At 38.4% G+C, this 21,043-nt stretch overlaps 1 protein-coding gene and 1 long non-coding RNA gene across 8 annotated transcripts in view; one reads left to right on the top strand and one right to left on the bottom strand.

Annotated features, from left to right (window-relative positions):
• The window catches only part of NRXN3 (neurexin 3), a 1,506,001-nt gene that overhangs the window by 391,899 nt on the left and 1,093,059 nt on the right, over nucleotides 1-21,043 (bottom strand). The window lies entirely within an intron of this gene.
• LOC125168610 (uncharacterized) lies at nucleotides 6,105-8,773 on the top strand. Of its 2 annotated transcripts, XR_007153222.1 has the most exons (3): nucleotides 6,105-6,357; nucleotides 7,306-7,350; nucleotides 8,503-8,773. It is a non-coding gene; the product is annotated as an uncharacterized LOC125168610 (long non-coding RNA). The 2 variants fall into 2 exon arrangements; XR_007153221.1 differs by lacking the exon at nucleotides 7,306-7,350.

Below are 21,043 nucleotides of genomic sequence, written 5' to 3'. Positions count from 1 at the left end.
GCTTTGATCCTGACTTGACTTTTCAAGTGAGATTCTGTCCCACAAAATCTCTCACGTCCCAATCCACCAGCCACAAAGTTTCTTCCTTCTTAGCAATCTCTGGCTGCTGCAAACTTTGTCTACTTACCTCATCACAAGCTTCAATTAAAGCAATTGCTCTTTTTGGAGCAAATTTCCTACTCCCTTCCTTCTGCTCCGACTTTGATTCACCTGTCGATTGACATTCTTGCTTCATTACTTGCTGACGACTCAAAATGCAAACCTGGTCCCTCAGCAAATTACTTCTAATCATTTCCTTCCTTAACATCATCACTTCAGTGGACTGTCAGGGACATTCAGCAGACTGTGGAAGACCAGAAGCCTGCTGTGGCTCTCAGCTCCATAATTTCTGGCCTTGAGCCAGACAGAGTTGTAGTGGATATGCTTCCGGATTCTTCCTTCAAGACTGGAGTGCTCATTCCCCCAGTTGCTGGCAGTGCCAGCCACTGACAGCTCACAGTTCAGTCCCTCTCTGGCAATGTCCTCAGGCAAAGGGGTTGCCTCTTGCAGTGACTGGATGGCGAAGTGAGGATGGGGAGGTAGTAACGGAGAATAAGCTCCCTTTGCTCAAGTTGGGACATCTCAGAAGGACTAACGTAACTCCAGCTTTAGCTCTGAGAATCACTGAGTTTTTTGTCGCACTGGCATCTGTCCCGATTTTTCCTCTCCTCAAGGTTGCTTCCCTCACTCCCATTCAGGGATTGCCTCATAGCCCACTCCCCAAGAAGCCTCCTGCACAGAATCTCCAGCTCAAGAGTGTGCTTCCAGGAAACACTGCCCAAGGCAACAGTGAGAAGTTCTGCCTCTTCTTGCTTTATGATTCATTTGCATATTATTTCTCTTGAAGAGATCATGCAATTATACCTGCATCACTGACACAAGTTTTTATTTGTTAGATGGATTGTTCATTTTAAAATGCCTAACAGGGTCTCCGGCCACAGGCCTTTTTGCTTGCCTGACTCACTCTCAGAGGCCTGGTCATTATTCACTGGATGACAGGTGCTCATTAAGAGGTAGAAAACATGGGGCCTGTTGTAAGGGGATTTACATTTTTATTAAACTTTTTTGACTTTACCTTGATTTTTTTTTATAAAATTGATCTCATTTTTCCAAATTGTGCACCTGTGCTCATGGCTGCCACTGGGCTGAATCCCATTCTTTATTTTCTAATCTAGAGCTAAGTGGGGCACACGTGGATACTAGATAGCCAGTGCCAAAGATTTCATGGTATCTCATATGCCACTTGTTTTGTTTCAGAAAATGTTATTGCTCGTAGGTACTGCTGTCTACAAGTCTGGCCAGGACTTGAGTCACGTTTGATTAGTACCACATGTTACAAGTGAGCCAACAGTGATAGTTAACCACCAGTATACATACAGATTGAGTAGGGAAGTTGTAAAATGCAGATTCCTGTGTGCCATTCCTCAGTGATCCTATTTCAATAGGTCTGGGGTGAAGAAAAGGCATCTGAAATTTCCTCCAAGTATCCAGATGCTCCTGATGACCTCAACCCCTGCATTCCAAAAAACTGGACTCTATGTTCTTTGCTTTCTCTACAAAAGAACCATCTCAAATGTGATAATTATACTTGCAGTTTGTTTGAAGGCTTCCAAATAAGCAGGGTCTATGCTGCATTGAATAAAGTTTCAGCAAAATCCATGTAGACCAGACATAATGAATAAAAAATAGTAAGCATCCAAATGGACCAGAGTCATCTGTATGAAATGTTGCCATGTATTAAAAGAGTCATCACACCAGTTATTCATACCCCTCTCTCAGTTCATGGTATCAAAATGTAATACATATTAGATACTGTAAAATGAGAAAATGGGCATTTCAAAGAGGTGTTTTGTTGTTGTTGTTATTGTTTTAAATCTGGAGGGCAACAAATAGAGATTTTGTGTCCATTGCTACTTATGTCTGTATTAGATTGTTTTTTAAGTTTATTTATTTATTTTGAGAGGTATGGAGGGGCAGAGAGAAAGGGAAGAGAGAGGATACCAAGCAGGCTCTGCATTGTAAGTGGCACGGAGCCTGATGCAGGGTTTGACACAGGGCTCGAACTCAAGAACAGCAAGTTCATGACCTGAGCCAAAATCAAGAGTTGGATACTTAACTAACTGAGCCACCCAGGTGCCCCTGTATTAGTTTTTTAAAGTGACGTGATCTTGGAGTGATTATAAAGATGTATCCATACACTTTGGTGGAAAGACTGACAGTAGATAGAGGGATGAAAGGGACACAATCTTTCACAGTAAATTCTCTAAAGGGCTACATACACCTTCAGCAACTTCAGTGCTATGATCTGAGAAAAGGAGAATTGTGTCCTATGGTTTGAGCCCAGTTTCCAAACAAACAGACTGCCTCAACCATCCTCCTCCTTTTCTTCTAGGATTTCCTAACTTTGTAATGGTCAATTCCATTACAGAAAGAACAAAAAGTTGAATTTTCCTTAGAAGGAAAACTAGAAATTCTTCAAAATATTTCAATTACGGAACAGCTGGCATTCTAAAGGACATCAACATACCTTCCCTTTGACTTTCTTTGCTTTGAATTATGAAGGACAATAGACCCAACCTCTTTCATTTACTGCACTATACATTTGGAATGTAGCACAACATTGTGGAGATTGCATTATTAGGTGTCAGGAGAAAACAAAAAGGTAACAAGAAATATAAGACTCTAAATTAAGATGAAAGTGAATGGCTAAAGGAGAATTATTCAGGCATCTATGAAACAGATATTTTGACAGTCCTCTCAACTTCCATTCACACATTTTTTTTTCTTTTGGATACACTGTAGTTTGGAAACCAGTCACCAGGACTGCATGTGTTGTCTCTGCATCTCAGTAAAATGTGCCAAACACAAAGGAATCAGAAATGCAGTGGACAAAGCAGACTGACATTCAAAATCATGACATAAAGACCTCGTGATCTTTAAATTTGTATCCTTGGGTCAAAGGCTCATAGTATATATAGAACTTCCAATCTTATCAGGAAAACCTTGCTTCTGAGAATAGAAAATCAAATATTTCAACACACTTTGTAATATCAAAGATATTAACACAACCTATTAAATAATATGTATGGTCGGAAAGTGGGAAAGAAAAGGAGAAATGTCCTCTATATTATTCTCCTTTCAGATTGAGGATCTTCTTAGAGTTAGTACTCTAACACAATTTAGGAAATATCCTTAGAGTTAGTACTCTAGCACAATTTAGGAAATCTAAATGATAACAGAAGATGAGAATAAATACACAATTCTAATCAACTGAGGAGAATAACAGCATCTTATATTCTGCGTTAAAGGTATAGGAGTATGTAAGCAGCACAGATTGAGAGATTGTTTTCTACTGGAATTCGAGTGGAGGGCTCTCAGAAAATCTTCATACAGGAGCAGACATTTGAACCTCATGGATCAGTGACAATGGCTGGTCAAAGGTGAAATGGGAAATGTGAGGAGGAGGAGTGGGGGGAGGAGGAGAGGAGGAGGGGGAGGAAGGAGGAGGAGGGGGAGGGGGAGGGGAGAAGAAGGAGGAAATTAAAATACCAAACAAAAGTCTGGAAATATAAAAATACAATTAATAAAAATGCAATTTCAGGGTACCATGGTCCAAAATGCTTAAGACAAGTTAAAGACACATCTTTAGAAATGGCAGGTGCTATTTGCAAAAATAAGGAAAAGTTGATAGAGATTAGAAATTATACTAAAGGTTCTTATTCCTCAGGAAATAATCACTCTTGTAATTATTATGAACCACTGGTGGCTTATTTACTTGGGAAATTTATCATCAGATCTTTCATCAATGATAATACTGGTTTCCTGCAAAGACAGATCAGAGTGGGGAGAAAAGAAGCAAAGATATGATTAAGAAGCCACTGTCAGCTAAAGGTTGACACAGTCTTAGTTGAGCAACTAAGTGGAGGAATAAGAAAGACATTTCAGACGAAGAGTCAACATAATTTACTAACAGATTAGAAATCTATTAATAGAACCTAAGGCTTCATAGTTTTTTCCTCCCTTTACTGTAGCTTGTTCATATTAGGTTTATGACCAATTAAAACTTTCAGATCTTATTTTGCATAAAGTTCTGTCAAGCCAGACCTCCTACATCCAGTACTTGCAAAGTTGATTAATTTAGCTCAAATATAGGATTTTACATTTCTTGTAAAGCTTATATGAAGTTTTTTTTTTTCATTTTTATGTTTTCAGCAAGGTTGTTAATATCAGTTTTAGACTCTATCATCTATTGTTATTTGTAAACTCTCCATGTGAAAACTCTGGTTAATTTTTATGTGACTTTGGTTATATGTAAAACAATTATATTAACACAGAGATAATCTTTTGGAAAGCTTCATTTTGGGTCAACATAGAACCAACAATCAACATTCTCTCTATACTATGCTCTAAAATGTTTACTTTAACAACATCAACTACAGAATCATAAGAAAGAACTATGGAACATCATTTAGGTCTACTATTCTACTGAATATTAAGTCTAGGTCTAATATTCTACTGAAGAATAGCTTTATACATAACCAATTCTCAGACAAAAGGCTACACCAATTGGGAAATTAATGGCAAAAAGCTAGAACCAGGCATTCTCTTCACAAATGTACTACTCTTAAGTAGATATTTACCATGTAGTACCTCAGTTCCTTCATTTGCAAGAAAGAAATATTTTTTTAATGCACTCTTTTTTAGCTTACAAATGCAAATGAAGACCAAAGTAATCTTCACTGCTATGTACTCAGCCCTGGTTCTAATAAAGTGGGTGAAAGCCAGAGGATCTATAATAACTCTAAATCCCACAGTGAAGTCAGAGACTCCTGAGCTGCCCCAAACTTATGGAGGAGGAGGTATAGAGCAATTTGGTCACCCTGTGGAGAAAATAATTTGTGTTGGTAGATTAACACTATTCTCAAAATTAATAGTCGTAATCCTATGGATTTCTGGAAAGATCAAGTATTGCTTACATGTAAATTATCAAGAATAAAAAGAACAGCAGGGGAGAGGCAGGCTAATCAATAATAAAAATAATCTCTTTATATTACCTTTTCTGAACGATAATTTAAAAGACCCACAATACATTTCAAACATCATAGACTCTTCTCAATGGAGACAGTTGTGTGGTACCTAGAGAACTTTGCCTTCCCAATGAGTGGAGAATTCCCTATCTAATTAACAGAACCAAATACTGCTATGGAGTTGTCTATGATAAGAACATACAGGCAGTAGGGATGTATTTTTTTAAGCAACCAGAACAAGTGAAGAAAGAGAAGGAAATCCAAGAAGATGTTTGACTTTTATGATTCATTAACTTCTGCCTCGCTCGCCGCAGCTGCAGGCCAACCTTTCACCTTGAGTCTAGGTTGGTCACATGGGAAACCCAGAAGCAATTATCCAGTGTGCAACTAGAGTTTGTGCAAATAAACCTGCTACTTTTTCAGGCAAGTGAATCTATCCTCAAGGAGGGGGAAGTCAACTGTGATACAATGAAAGCATCACCTCTACCATGCAACACATCACAGGAACCTCAACACAGACTTCAGAACAGCGAAATTCTCACCTGCCTTTACCATGTATGGAGGCTTTATAAATGCAGTCTTAAGTGTCAGCACAGATAAAGAAATGTGGAATCATTCTTCTTCTGTACTATTTATACTGCTGAGGTCAATTTCACAGAAAAACAGATTAGGGTTAGCTTACTTTTTAGGTATTAGGTGAAGAATTTTGAAAATAAATTTCTGGTGCATACTGATGGATCTTTTAAATCTAGTTAAACAATGGAAGTTATGCAACAACAACAACAACAACAACAACAACAGCGACAAAATCTACATCCTGAGTAGGGAAAATTTTTTTTAAGTTTATTTTGTTATTTATTTTGAGACAGACAGAGAGCACATGTGCACAAGTGGGGGAGGAACAGAGAGAGAGGAAGAGAGAAAGAATCCTGAGCAGGCTCTGGAATGTCATCACAGAGCCTGAAGCGGAACTCGAAGTCACAGATGGTGAGATCATGACCTGAGCCAAAATCAAGAGTCAGACGCTTAACTGGCTGAGCCACCCAGCCCCTTGAGTGGGAAAAATTTAATACTGAAGTAATTACTCTTATTTCTGACAATACAGATATGAAGAATGCATAGACAACCTAAATTCATTATAGCCTTACTTCCAATATCAAGATTCTTAAAAAATATTTCTCTCCAAGGATATTGTGCACAAGACAATTTTTCTGATGTGGCAGTGAACCCTGGGATGAAGAAGTAATAGTCTTTCTAAAGAAAAACACTCAATTCTTGCACTATAAATACGGTGAGTGTTTTCTGGTTATTTCTTCAAGAGGAGATGATGGATGTGCACTCATCAATCTTTAAGTTAATGACCAGAAGCCCTTGTGAAGAGGTTCATGCATCTGCAAACAGCTTAGCGTATTAGTTTGTGGCCCTTATAACTTAGCCACCATAACAACAACCTCAGGCTTGGGAATTTCTGGGATAATACCTATTAAAATATTCAGTTTAATAATAGTAGTTAATATTTACAAAACTGCATTATGTGCCAGGCACCATGCTGGGTGATTTCTATTTCATATTTATGTGGTTCTTACAAGTAACTCTTGTTACTCATATTTTATAGATGAGAAAACTAATCCTTAAACAAGTTAAATAATTTTTCCAAAATCAAAGGATTTAAACCCAGAAAACCTCACTCTAGAGGCAAAACTCAAAATCATGACTCCATATTTTGCTTTGTCAGACATAATGGAAAAGACTAAGGAGCCCTATTGTTAAATAGGAAAAGGAAGTCCCCTTATCTAAAGAGGGATCAAACCTATTTCCCTGGGCATGCATCTTTCCCAAATCAAATTCTTAAAAAACAGCATCTGGCATCTTAGATATACCAAAAGAGTTCATTTCTATTTGTCTAACTTTGAAGGAAAAAAAAAATCAAATTCTGTGATTCCATGTCACCTCTAACTAGGCTGCATCAGGTATTAACGATGTTCACCACAGGAAGTACAACTGGTGGGGGGCCCGCAATGCACAGTCCAATTTAATTTAATATCAGGAATGTCTTCCTAGAGATCACTCAAACCCTCTTTTCTCCTAAGACTTTGTTTAATAGTCTAACCATCTATAAAAAGTAAAATTAATTGACAAAAGGGAATGTTCTGCACTTAGAGTGTTCTCTTCAAGAACACACCTGCCTACTCCTGGTCCCCCATCCTTGTTAATCCCCACTGTATTCTTTTTAACACAGGATTTTAAAGATATGTTTCAAATTCAGAACGAAGGAGATCTGCAGGTATTGAATTCACATCTTGTAAGATAAGGAAACAAATCTTGAGATTCTAATTTCCTGCTTATTTCTCATTCCCCATATTTTGCACCATTTAGAAAAAGGGCACATTTTTAACCCTTGTGCCCAAGTTGACTTTGTTTGTGTATTTAAAAGAAAAAAAACCTGAGACCCCCAAATAAATTTTAGAAGTTGTGTTCCCCAAAATGCTTGACAACTTTATATTATCTGTTGGGCTCCTGAAGGAATAGAATCAAATATTCAAAAAATGGGCTGATTATTTGAATCAGACTTTAATCATAGGATTAAATGTAGAGGTGAAGGAGACAGGGGAGACAAGGCTATATCCCCATTACCAGATTAAAGTAATACCCTCAATCATACTCAGGCACTCCCAATCCTCGAGCACACTTATCCTAAAACTTCTTAAATTGTTTAGTATTTTCATAGACACCCACCCTACCAACACATATGCGCACGCGCGCGCACACACACACACACACACACACACACACACAAAATCATGGGATCCTTGAGTACAAAGTCTAATCTCACCTTTCTGTCTAGCCCTAGCACCCAGTGCAGTGGTCAATCCCCTGGAGGGGTTCAGCAATTCCTTGAAGAGAGGAATAGAGACTGGCTGCTTTGAGATTGCAACTGTTTTTTGTTTTGTTTTGTTTCGTTTTTTTTTTTTAATTTTTTTTTTCAACGTTTATTTATTTTTGGGAGAGAGAGAGACAGAGCATGAACGGGGGAGGGGCAGAGAGAGAGGGAGACACAGAATCGGAAGCAGGCTCCAGGCTCTGAGCCATCAGCCCAGAGCCCGACGCGGGGCTCGAACTCACGGACCGCGAGATCGTGACCTGGCTGAAGTCGGACGCTTAACCGACTGCGCCACCCAGGCGCCCCTGTTTTGTTTCGTTTTTAATTACCAATGATACACATATATGTAATAATAATAGGTTTTGTTTGTTTGTCTTCCTGCTGAGGAGACTAAGACCGAATGGGTTAAGTAAAACTTAAAATGGAAATTGCTAATGTTGACCTCATAAAAGGACAAACCTCTTGAGGATAGTTTACAAAAAAATTCCGGTGAATTATTCTGATATTTCCATTTGAAACATTTCACTGACTGACTGTTTTCTGCTTTTCATCTAGCATCCTGGAGGCTCCGACAGACTTTCACAGTCGCTGAGACTGTTTACAGCTCTTCTGGTTGCTTTGGTAGGAGCTGGGTACATTTCCCTCCAGCCAGCTGAAACACGCCTCTCAAAAAGGAGGTCACTAGGATTGTCAGTATCTGCTTCTATCTGACAGAACTCCTAATTCTAGCCATTTCTGTCAAATCTCTTATGAAAAGGAAAAAAAAATCAGATGACAGAAAACTTCCAACTCCAAAATTCACAATAAACTAAAATATACAGTGTCACCTTTAAGCATTTTTGGGGAAATCCAAAAGAACAAACAAAAATAGATGTAGGCAAAAGAATTAAACACCCAGGGGAGAATTCTTACTATCAGCTGACAACTGTAAAAAACAACGCTAATATAGCGTAAGGATTTTTTGTAGCACTTCTCAGAGTCAGGAAGCTATTCCAATATCTTTCCTGTGCTTCTGTCATATATCCCTTGCCTCCAGCAACTCCCAAACCCAGCGGACAGCCCACCCTGACTCCCACCCCCACCAGCCATTCTCCTATCCCCAACCCCTACACACTAGTCACTCAGATTCCTCTGAAAATTTATTAACAATGACATTTGAAAAACACAAAGTCATTTCCATTCAATTAAATAAACACACCATGTTAACCTTCAGTAAAAGAAGTGGCCGTTCATTTTTATAGGTGGCTGTAAACAGACTTTGAGCTTCACAAAGCCAAGATCAATAGAGCGTTGGCAAACAATAATAATCTCATGCACACTCTATCGACAGCTGCTCAGAAAATATAGTTTGATTCTGATGGGCCTGATGATTGGGCCCTTGGCCAGCCTTTTGCCTTTCTCTGAGCGAATGTCAAAATGTCAAGAAAATGCGTCTGTGGGAGTGAATTCCACCACAGTCTCCTGAGAAACCACATCAGCCAGGTTCTGACATCCCGTAATGTGGACCAGTGCAGGGAAAGCCAAATCTTGAGCAAAAGGGCTGTTGTAGATGGTGATAGGGGTGCCATATGACAATGGGGGTGTCATGCTCACTACTGTCACCTATGTCTCCTATAATCATTGTGGTCATATTAGTGATGGAAGGAAAGCAGGGATAAGTAAATTACAGAGTTGGTCTCTTTCTGGCTATTTCTGCCTCTCCTGCCAGGTAGAGACTGGTTTTAAGAGTAGCAAGTCCTGGTATTTGATGCAGATCACCCCTTGATGCCTGCACTGGATCTAACCTTTCTATGCGAGTCTATTCTTTTTTTTTCTCTCTCTCCTTCTCCCCCTCCCCATCATTCTCTCATGTCTGCCTTATCTTTTCATTCTTCCTCTACAGAGCATACACATTACTGCAAAGACACAAGAAGTAGCCTAGGGAGGATGAAAGAGCTGTAGGCTTGGAATAAAGGCCTAGTGTCTAGCATCAGTTTTGTTTCTAACTTGCTGTGTGATTCTAGACAAACCGTTTTTCTATCTTAAAGCCTCAATATTCTGCTCTGTAAGATGGACTGAGGAGTGATCCACATGGTCTCAACATCTTCCTGTTTTATTTTATTTATTTATTTGTTTTTAATTTACATCCAAATTAGTCTTCCCTGCTTTAAAGTGAAACTGGAGCGTTAGTATCAAAGACGTAGATTAGTGTTGTAGCTTAGTTTACAAACTGGGTGGCTTTCTATTTATTTTTCTCATATCTGGTTCCCTCATTTGTAAAAATGGGCATGATAATCTCTAGTTAATAGGATTATTAAGGCAATTAAAGGAGGTAATATAAAAGTACTAGAGCTTTTTAGAAAGAATAACTGATTCTTATAATGAATCTAAGATTGATGGAGAAATAAATGTGGGAGAAATTATCAACATATACACATCCCGAACAGTCTTTGTAAGCCTCTGACACAGGAACTATAGGTTTTCCAAGACTCTACCTGTCTCTCCTAAGAGCTAAAAGGTACATAAATATTTTTTGTCACTTTTATAAAATAAAATAGTACAAAGATCTATTGAATGTTTACCACATACCAGGCACTGAGCTAGCACTCTGTATAACTTAAGCTGTTTTAACGCTCTCAGAAACCCTAAGAAGTAGGTATGACTATTGGTTCCACTTTACAGAAATCAATCACAGAAAGGTTAAAAAAGTCTCAAAGGGCCAGCAACTTGGACTTGAACTCAAGCCAGTGTAATTTAAATGCCTGTGAGCTTAACCCCTAAGTTATGCCACCTCTGTTATTTATAGTCTCATACAAGACTTCTAATGTTATGAAAAACATCTTGTATTTTCCATGAAAGCTATATCCTTATAAATAAACAACAGTTAGTCACTTGCTGCCAATCAGTCATTCAGCTCTTGAGGCTTAATTATTCACATGATTATTCTCATCAAGGAAAAAATGGAAAAAGAAAAATAATCTAAAGCCAGGCACTCTGCTTCTGTCAATTGCCTATATTTCTCTCTTTCCAAAAACAAACTATCACTTGAGTAATCCAAAAATATTGAAGGCAGAAGGGCTTGTATTTTGATATACTCATTTGCAGAGAAAGAAACTACTGGAATAATACAAACCCTGAATAAAGTGGTGTTATCTCAAGCAAAAGGCCCCAAGAACGTGGTAACAACCTAGCAATTAAGATCTTGGCTCAGAAATTAGAGAAACCTGGGTTCGATTTCCAATTTTCCTTTTAATGGTGTTAGGTCTTTTATGCAAGTTATATAATTTTTCCGAGGCATAAAATAATAGAATGTAAGTCAGGCAGTTAATATGAGTCTTAAACTATTTAATATATGTGAAACACTAAGTGTGCCTGACACAGAGCAGATGCTTAGTAAATGTTATCTATTATTATAATTGTCCTCATAAATTCTACTTCTTTCTTTAATTCTTATAGCCTATTACTATACAGATTAGGAAGATTCTTAAATCTGTATCCACCTACACATAGCTTTCAAGTCACAACTTTGAGGGGTTAATGTTTATGTCAATGAGTATTTATTTTAATTTGAGTATAAATCAATTTGGCTTAATTAGTAACCTTCCATGAACCTATATGACAGTCTCTGTATGTGCGTGCATATGCACAGGTGTTTTAAATACGTGCATGTTTGAAATATGATTCCATTTTCTGAAAAGAAATACATTTGTATATTAGCATCCAGATAATTCCAATCGAGTTTCTTATAAAATCACTTTAATTCCAGTGAATTCCATGAAAATCATATATCAACTTCAAGAGGAGTCCATTGTGAGTCAGTACCAGCGAAATCAATCATTAAAGCAAACTGCTACCTATAGCCTTCCCATCAGAAGCCAGGCAATGAAGAGGTTGTTTGGGTCAAGTTTTAGTTAACTTCATTCCCATTTCGTATTGAAGTATGCTGAAAGAAAATAGTTCAGAGCCAGCAGAAAGGCAATTTGTTTGCATCTCCTCTGAGCGAATGTTCTATCTCTCTCTAGTATTGGTCTGTCTATACCACGTTTACCACATGCTAGCCACCTCCCATGAATGCAATTCACTATGAGACAGATTTACCAGGAAAGCAGTTATGCTTCATTGGCATGACTGTGAGGCAATGAAAACAACAGACGTTTTTGCTCTGCTATTCAGTAGAGAAGCACTCAAGAAGGAAAAGTGAATGGAGTTTTCTAATGCAACCCACATAAAGAATAGAAGCCCACTTAAAATTCACAACCAGTAACTTAACCATTCTAGGTAGAGCTGGCCATAGACATCACTAGTCTTCTGGTCATTTGAAATTTTCCTTTTTGAGGGTACAATCTCATTATGAAATTGTTAATTAGTCCCAAGTATGATGATGTTAGCAAAGCACCTCTCACAGTTACTACCAATAGATTGGGATGAGGATGGAGATCAGAAAGAAAAATGAAAAAGAGGTAAATAATCAGAGAAGAGCCAGATGTCAAAAAAGGAAAATGGAGGACTGGTTCTGTTTCTATAACATATGGCAAATTCCTTACACACCGCTGCACTGACAAATTCCGTGTACCAGCCCAGGAGAGTTGCCATGTTTGCTACACGTGGCAGAGCATTAAACTGGATGAAAGACATTTTATCCCTGGCCATGATGAAGAATCTGCAACAACAGGTCTTTAGGAGAGCCAAGACATCCTTAGTATTCATTCAGAGTTACAAGAAACTGATAGAAGGAACTCATGAGAAAGTCCTTCTCCATGCCATTCTGCTCAAAAAAAAGAAAAACTAAAATAATCTTTAAGAATAAGAATGTGTAGCTGGAGGGTTATAATTTTGTTTTAGTCCATTTGGGCTGCTATAATACCACTGGAGGTTTAAACAGCAAACATTTATTTCTCACGGTTCTGGGGGCTAGGAAGTCTAAGACGATGGTGCCAGCAGATTTGGTGTCTGGTGAGAGCTGGCTTTCTGGTTCCCAGATGGCTGTTCTCTAGCTATGTCCTCACAAGGCAAACGGCGGAAAGGAGCTCTCCAGGGCCTCTTTTATAAGAGCATTAATCTCATCCATGAGGGCCCCACCTTCCTGACCTAATTACTTCTCAAAGGCCCCACCTCCTAATGCCATCACCTTGGGAGTCAGGTTTTAATATATAAGTGTTGGGGAGATACAAACATTGAGTCCATAACAAAGTTAATACTCAGTTTATAAAATCATTTCTCTGACTTTCTTACTCAAATCTGGATATCATTTTCATTTTTTTGAGTTTGATCTTTACAACTAAAATTGACTCTGAGGCTTCATTAATCTATTCCTACCACAGATCAGCTCCTTATGAGTACATACAGTACTCGTATGAGGGGAAACTCTCCCTTGGTCCCCTTTAAATTAGCCTTAGTCTTAGAATTACCAAAGGAAGTTTCTTCAAGAAGGCAGATGAAACTAAAACAAGTTAAGGTAGTGAGCCTCAAAATGCCATTGACTAATCGACTAACGAAAAGCAGACAGGATGACTTTGTTAAAACACCATGAAACCTGTGGCCTTACTGAACATGTTACTTGGAAGTAATCACAGCAAGACCAACATGGAGAAGGCTGTGAGGTCTACATGATAAAGTCGGATGACAAAGCAGTAACGCCCAGGAAACGATACCAGTGCAGGTCTGTTCTAGAAATTTTACTGAATACAATGACTATCTTCCCACTCATGTAAACCATGTAAACATATAAAGACAGTAAACAGTAATCATAGCAACAGACCAAGAGATAACGTTTTTTTCTTTAATGCTTTGAAAAGTTGAGAGAAATTAAAGATGAGAGGAGACAAGTAAGCCTTATATGTGACACTACACCTACTTCATCCTCATAGCATTAAAGTACTCTAAGCACAAAACAGCCTCAATGGTTTTGTTAGGCACCTGAAAAATCTAATATTAAAAGCTACGAGATGTCTCCTAACATTGAGCCATACTTACATTTTATAGCCAACAGAAATAGAATTAGAACTTAGAGGCTTTTGTTTACCTCAGCTCCTCATATCATAGGAATCACTGGTGCCCCATTTCCCAGAATCAATTTGGGTCCTGCACACACTGCCAAGGCGTTTTGCCATCTGGCATCTACATGACGAAATAAGCATAATTATAAAAATAAGACAAATAGGAAACATTAGAGCCTTACAGAAACGAAGAGAGTTTAGTCAAAGTTCCTTACTTACAGATGTGAAAACTGAGATCCAAAGACAAAAGTTTGTCATAAATGACAGCAGTAGCAAAACTTTAAATGTCCACTCCTGAGCTTTTCCCACTGCAGGATATTAAAATAGTTTATTACAGGGGCGCCTGGGTGGCTCAGTCGGTTAAGCGGCCGACTTCAGCTCAGGTCACGATCTCGCGGTCCGCGAGTTCGAGCCCCGCGTCGGGCTCTGGGCTGATGGCTCAGAGCCTGGAGCCTGCTTCCGATTCTGTGTCTCCCTCTCTCTCTGACCCTTCCCTGTTCATGCTCTGTCTCTGTCTCAAAAATAAATAAAACGTTAAAAAAAATTTAAAATAGTTTATTACAATAAGACCTATATCTGTCTTTACTGGATAGTAAGCTGGCCTGAGACGAATTGAGTGTACACTTTTAGCACCCAAACTGAAGGTGAAATTACCCAGGTTGTGAAAATATCATGTGTGCCTCCTTTCCAAAAACTGAATATAATTTATTATTTCCTTAAAGACTTGAAAAAAAGTATCATTGCATATCAAAGTTCAGAAAAAGCCTAAAGGTGACTAGAATCTAAATGTATGAAGACTGCAATGATTGTTGTGCTATTTTCTTTTACATAAATTTTTCGACCCTAACACAGCGTAGGTGCTTAGTTAATATTTATTCAATAAGTTAGTATCCCCTTTCTCTCCCTTTCTCTCTCTTTTTGCTGCTGTTAGTTCTACTACCAATACCTTATTTAAATGTATGTCCTTCTATTCTGCCTGGAACAAGACAATGGATGTCCATTCTTTTATTACTGAGTATAAAGTAGAAGATAGGTTCTAGGTGAACACCTTGAGCTTTTTATGTTGACAAAAATCTGTGACAATTTGTGTCTACATTTTGTATCATCTTTTGCCGTTGTGTGTGCGTGCATGTGTTTGTGTGTGTGCGTGTGTCTATGTGTCTGTGTGTGTGTGTTTTCCTTGCTTTTTTGGTCTTAGAAAATTAGACATTTAATAAGAAGGACTGTGGAGGTCATCCAGCCAAATCCCAAGTTCAGTGCAGGAATTCCTTTTCTAACCTCCATGATGTGTGGTCACTCAAGCTTTCCCTGTGTATTTCCCTGTGTATTTCCCTGTGTATTTGAGAGATACTTCCTATAGTGGTGGAGAGAGTGGATCCAAGAGTCAGGAAGTCTGGGCTCTAATGCCACCTCTGCCATATCTAAATTGTGTATTCTCAAAAATTTACTGCACCTCTGTGCTTCAGTTTCCTCATCTGTAAAATGGGAATGATAATTGTACCTGCCGAACCTGGCTGGATATTATGAGGATTAAGTATGAATGCAGATTCCTTAGAACAGTAACTACAATACCCCAAGAGCTATTTTTATTCTCCATTACCACCACCACCACCACCACCGCTGCTGCTGCTGCTTCTACGAACTATTGCTTTCCTCCTCCTCCTCCCTCTCTTCCTCCTCCTCTGTCTCTTTCTCCTCCTCCTCCATCTCTTCCTCTTCCTTCCTCCAATGAAGTTTATTCCTAACTTCTAAAGAAGTTTATTCTCATAAAGAAGTTTACCTCCTAAAGAAGTTTATTCTAATGATTAGGACACCATGAAATGGAAAATTATTCCTGTTATGGAGCCCAAATAGATCCCACAACCTCTACCCATTGATCCTGGTTCTGTCTCCTAGAGTTAGGTTGATTAATGAGAATCTCTTTTCTACCTAACAGTCACTCAAATAGTTGATAACGGCTGCCATATACCTTCTTAAGCTTCTCTTTTACAGGCTGAATATTTCAAGTTTCTTCAGCTCCTTATCTTGGAGCTGCCACCATTCTCATCATTCTCTTCGGTGAATAAGAATAGCTCCTAGTTAGGAGCCAAGTACTAGGCTGCATGAACCCTTTACTTGCATTATGTAATGCAACCCTTAGCTTGAACCAGGGTGAGGACTTCCATGCACATTTATCAGTGAGGTAACTGACTTGTTCATGGACCCATGGTGGCAGAGCCAAGATTTGATAACCAGCACATAGTGCTGGATTGCACTGGCATTGGATGTGCCTGGTTTGTCAATGTTTTCTTAAAATGTAGCAGCAGAAAGGGCACAGAACTCATACATAAGCAACTTAAAATTAAATTCAAAAATGCTTTTTCTGGGATTTAACATTTTTTACTATCTAAACACCTATTTAAATGAGGTCTCTTCTACCCAGAATTAGAGTAATAACTATTTTTTTAAAGGGCAGAGTTTTATACAGCCCTATTACAATTTATTTCATTTTAGTATCATTTATCCTTCCTGTTGAATCTTAAGTCTGCCATTTAACATTTGAGCTATTGTATCAGCTCTTTAGTTTGACCGTATATTTTCAAGCAAATAGAAATGGAGAAGTACAAAGACCCAAGGCACATATCTAGAGATCTTTTTTTCAAGATATTAACACAGATTTCTAAACACCTGGCACTGTGCAATACCTCATTCGTTTAATCCTCACAAATTAACCTTGTCTACTCTTACATCCACTTTACAGATATTACAGAGTAGCTGTGGATTGTTAATAATTTACACACAAAGCACATATGAATTTTAAATCTAGGTCCACTTGGCTTCAAAGCCAAGCTTTGCACAATGCTACTCTATCTTCCATTATATAGAGAGAAATAAGGTCCCTGCTGCACTCACTCTGCTGGTGACCATCTTTGAAATTATTTTATGCTTCTAACTTCTTTTTGTCCATAGTTAATACATATGGAGAGGGAATCCCCCATGCCTGTGAAACTGGCCAGCGAGGAGTCTTGAGTAAGTGATCTCACCATGGCCACAGCCTCAGTCTTGCCTGTCTGTGTGCCTGAGTTTGTTGCCACAAACTGTTTACTCTCATACTTTATACTTTCTGCATTGACAGTGACTTGCAGTTCAGTGTTAAGCACACTTAGCCTTGGCTACTGGCACCATGGCACTTTTGTGAGGGCTATTCCCTACTGACCTACAATGTTAAGAGCACAGGCTAGTGATTACTATTTTCAGGAGAGCTGGTTTGTGTTTCCTTATTTTCTATGCTCAAGGGCAGGTGTTGGTGCAGACACTTCTCCACTACCCAAATCATTCAGAGGTAAATCTTCGCTGATGTGACTTCGTTACCGGACTAATGTCCCTATCAGTTTCAGCTCTGTTCTCTTCTGTAAGAAGACACTTCCTTCAATAAGTGTGGATGGTTATTTATTGTCCATGGTTTTAACCCCCTAGAATTACCTAACTCGTCACTAAAATGAGACCACCTCTGACAGGTGTTTAACAGCTGCCTCAGAAAATGAGCCATTTGTCAGGTCAAATAGTTTCTGCTGTTGCATATCTAACCTGAAATTGCAAAGAACACTTAAAAAATGCAAAAGGTCATCACAACACTATGATTAGGTGAAAACAGTAAGGTGAGCACCCCTAAACTGCCAGACACTACCAGATTGTCTAATGACTATGAACAATCAGGATGTTGGCCATGCATCCCAAAGTATTACATTTCCTTCATGCCTCATGCATATGTCAAAGATGTGCAATTGCAAAGCAGATGAAGGTTTTAGGATTTTTTTAAAGCCTTGATTTAATTCATAAGCTGCCTTTTTCTCTTCTTAGTGAAATAGTTGTAAAATTATTTTCCTTCCTTCCTTCCTTCCTTCCTTCCTTCCTTCCTTCCTTCCTTCCTTCTTTCTTCTCTCCCTCCTTCCCTCCCTTCCTTTTGAATTTATTCTCTATGGCTCCAATGGATACCCTGAACCTACTTCTGTTAATGAAGTCTCTACTCATACAGGAGCTAGAAATAAGCAAAAACAGGGCTTCTAATCAAAAGCCCTGGCATAGCTCAGAGAACTGAAGTATGCCTTGACAAGTGTAGGGATTCATTTTTTTAAATCCCTACTGCATAAACATAGGGATATGCTGATGGCAAAAAAAAATACTGTACTTCTCTATGTTTTGAGTTATCTTTTTCACCTTCAATCAGTTTATTACAGGCTTCATTAGCAAAAATTAAAAGCACAAGGGGCAATGAATGAAATCAGCATTACCTTAGTAATGTCTGCCCCAGGACACCACCATCATGAGGTGCTCCTTCACCAGATTGGCTACACTGGAAAAAGGTGAAGTTGTCTAAGCAGCATGTAGAAGTTGTGTTAACAGAAGCAGTTCAGGAGGGAGCTACAGTAAGAACAATGGTGCTTTGAGTCAGGTGGCAAATACCCTAGGATTTTGATGGGACTTTTTACTTCTGCTACAATCAGGTTAAAACAAGAGGTCAATGGAGAAAAAATAAATAATTTAAGAATATGATGAAGCAAACAAAAGAAAGAAATAGGTGACAGGTTTAATTAATAAAAAATATAATGTCCAGATCTATAATAAAAACAGCAATAGTGGTGTGTGGGTGGCTCAGTTAAGCATCACACTCTTGATTTTGGCTGAGGTCATGACTTCAGGGTTCATGAGGTTTGAGCCCCACTTCAGGCTCAGGGCTCTGCACTGACAGCATGGAGAGTCTCTCTTTTGGGATTCTCTCTTATCCTCTCTCTCTGTCTCTCCCTGCACACGTGCTCTCTCTCTCTCGAAATAAATAAATAAATAACCCAGCAATCATAATAATAATAGTAACAATTATTATTATTATTATTGTTATTATTATTATGGTTAAAATAGCTACTCATAATTGAGTGCTAATGATGTGCTAAGACTAGGCTAAGGACTTTCCTTGCATATTGCACCTGCATATAAGCATTGGCTTATAAAGTAGGTAATAACCATCTCCATTAGACACATAAGGAAACCAAGATACAGAGATGCTAAGAAATGAAACTCTACCATGGAGATGCACCTAGTAAGTGGAATTGTTTAAATTGATTCTGTACCTTGCTCACTCCAAGGCCATGTTTATAAACTCCACTCTATTCTGTCCCCCACTGCACACTGAGCTGAAGATATCTATGAAATACACTTAGGTATGCAGAGTTACCTTCACCATTTTTCTAATTTGATGTTTTCTTTAAAAAAAAAACTATTAAGCATACTCTGGGTGATCATCTTCCAAATGAGTACTGTCACACAGTTGCCAACTGAGGATTGTCATATAATGTTATCCCTTGGGTTTAGGTCTATAAGCACACTGACAGTAAGAACTACTACTTTAGTTGATGAAATCTAAATGGAAGAGAGGTGAACATAATATAGACATACATTAGATGTTTGTGGAAAGAGAAGACCAAATGGGATTTTGAACCACACAGAAAGTTTTGCAGGTTCAAACAGAGGAAAATAGTAAGGGGACGGAGATGCCACAAGGCTTACGGCCATAGAGATGTGCTAAACTCCAAAGAATCTACACCATAGTAATCAGGTATTCACACTGCAAGCAGTAATTTATTCTCAGAAAGATGTCTTCTGTCACATTAAATGAATGATCTTAATTTCAATGGAATTCTTTGCATTTCATTTGTAAATTTGCAATGATTTTTCTGGCCATATAAGAACTATGAGCCTATAGACAGTTGGTTAAGCATCTAACTCTTGATCTTGGGCCAGGTCATGATCTCAAGGTTTGTGAGTTTGAGCCCTGTATAGGGCTCTATGCTAATAGCACGGAGTCTGCTTGGGATTCTGTCTCAACTTCTCTCTGTCCCTCCCCAACGTGTGTGCTGTCTCTCTCTCAAAATAAATAAATAAACATGAAAAAAAAGAACCGTTAGCTTATAGCTTTTGCACTTATTTTCTTTGTGCATTTTTAGGAAAAATTATGATAAATATTTTGAGTCACTGGTAAGGATGTACTGTTTGAGAATGTTTATCTTTAAAAAGGGACCTTTTTAATATTTGTTATGTTTGAGACAAACTGCCACAACAATGGACAGGATAGTGAAAGGCTGATCAAACACATTAGATAATCTTTGTTGGCCTGGCAAGAGGTAGCTGCCAGGGTGTTTAAAGAAAAGTGTAAACAACAATTCTGAGAACTCTTGCAACATACACCCTTCTCACACATTGTATACATCAAAATTGCCTCTAGAATCCTTAAAAAATCATTTCAGATTTAGTCTTGAGGTCTAAGGTGCAGGAATACTTTTATCCAAAGCTTCACAGTGATTTTGATATGCTCCCTCCATTACCCAATTAATTCTATCAAGCTAATGAACTAAGAAATTAAAACATTTTCTAGAACAACATCCTCAAACTTTAACATGCACATGAACAACCAGATCTGTCAAATGCAGATTCTGGTTCTGCATTTCTAACATGCTCTCAGGTGGTCCTTCGGAGATGAGATGGTGACCACTCCAAAGAAGATAGAAATTGTAAATGCCAATTAAAACATTAGCCCAAAGTTATGTATCTTGAGTGTGATGATGGTTACATGAATGTACACATGTGACAACATGTCACAGAATGAAACTCACAGTTGTATATATACACGCACATACATATACACACACACTAGAACACATATGAGTGAATTAAGAAAATAATCTCTGGGGTACCTGGTGGCTCAGGTGGTTAAGCAACTGACTCTTGATGTTGACTCAGGTCATGATCTCACAGTTCATGGCATCCAGCCCTGCACTGGGCTACAGTGTGGAGCCTGCTTGGGATTCCCTCCCCCACCCTCTCTCTCTCTCTCTCTCTCTCACTCCAGCTCTCTCTCTCTCGCTCTCCCCCTCTCTCTTCCCATCCCCTGGTCATGTTCTTTTTCAAACTAACTAAATAAATCTTAAAAAATAATATCCAAGTCTTTGTTTGCTACAGATTTGCTCTAGTTTCTGTACTGGGAGAGAAAGAAAAGTTGAACTTTCATATCTAGATTTGCAATGTGAAGGTGTAAAATGTATTTTAAACTTGGGGCCACAAGACCTAAAATATCTTAAGAAACCAGAAAA

This window comes from Prionailurus viverrinus, chromosome B3 (assembly GCF_022837055.1).
Source record: "Prionailurus viverrinus isolate Anna chromosome B3, UM_Priviv_1.0, whole genome shotgun sequence".
NCBI classification, from domain to species: Eukaryota; Metazoa; Chordata; class Mammalia; order Carnivora; family Felidae; genus Prionailurus; species Prionailurus viverrinus.
This window is presented reverse-complemented; position numbering and strand designations above follow the sequence as displayed.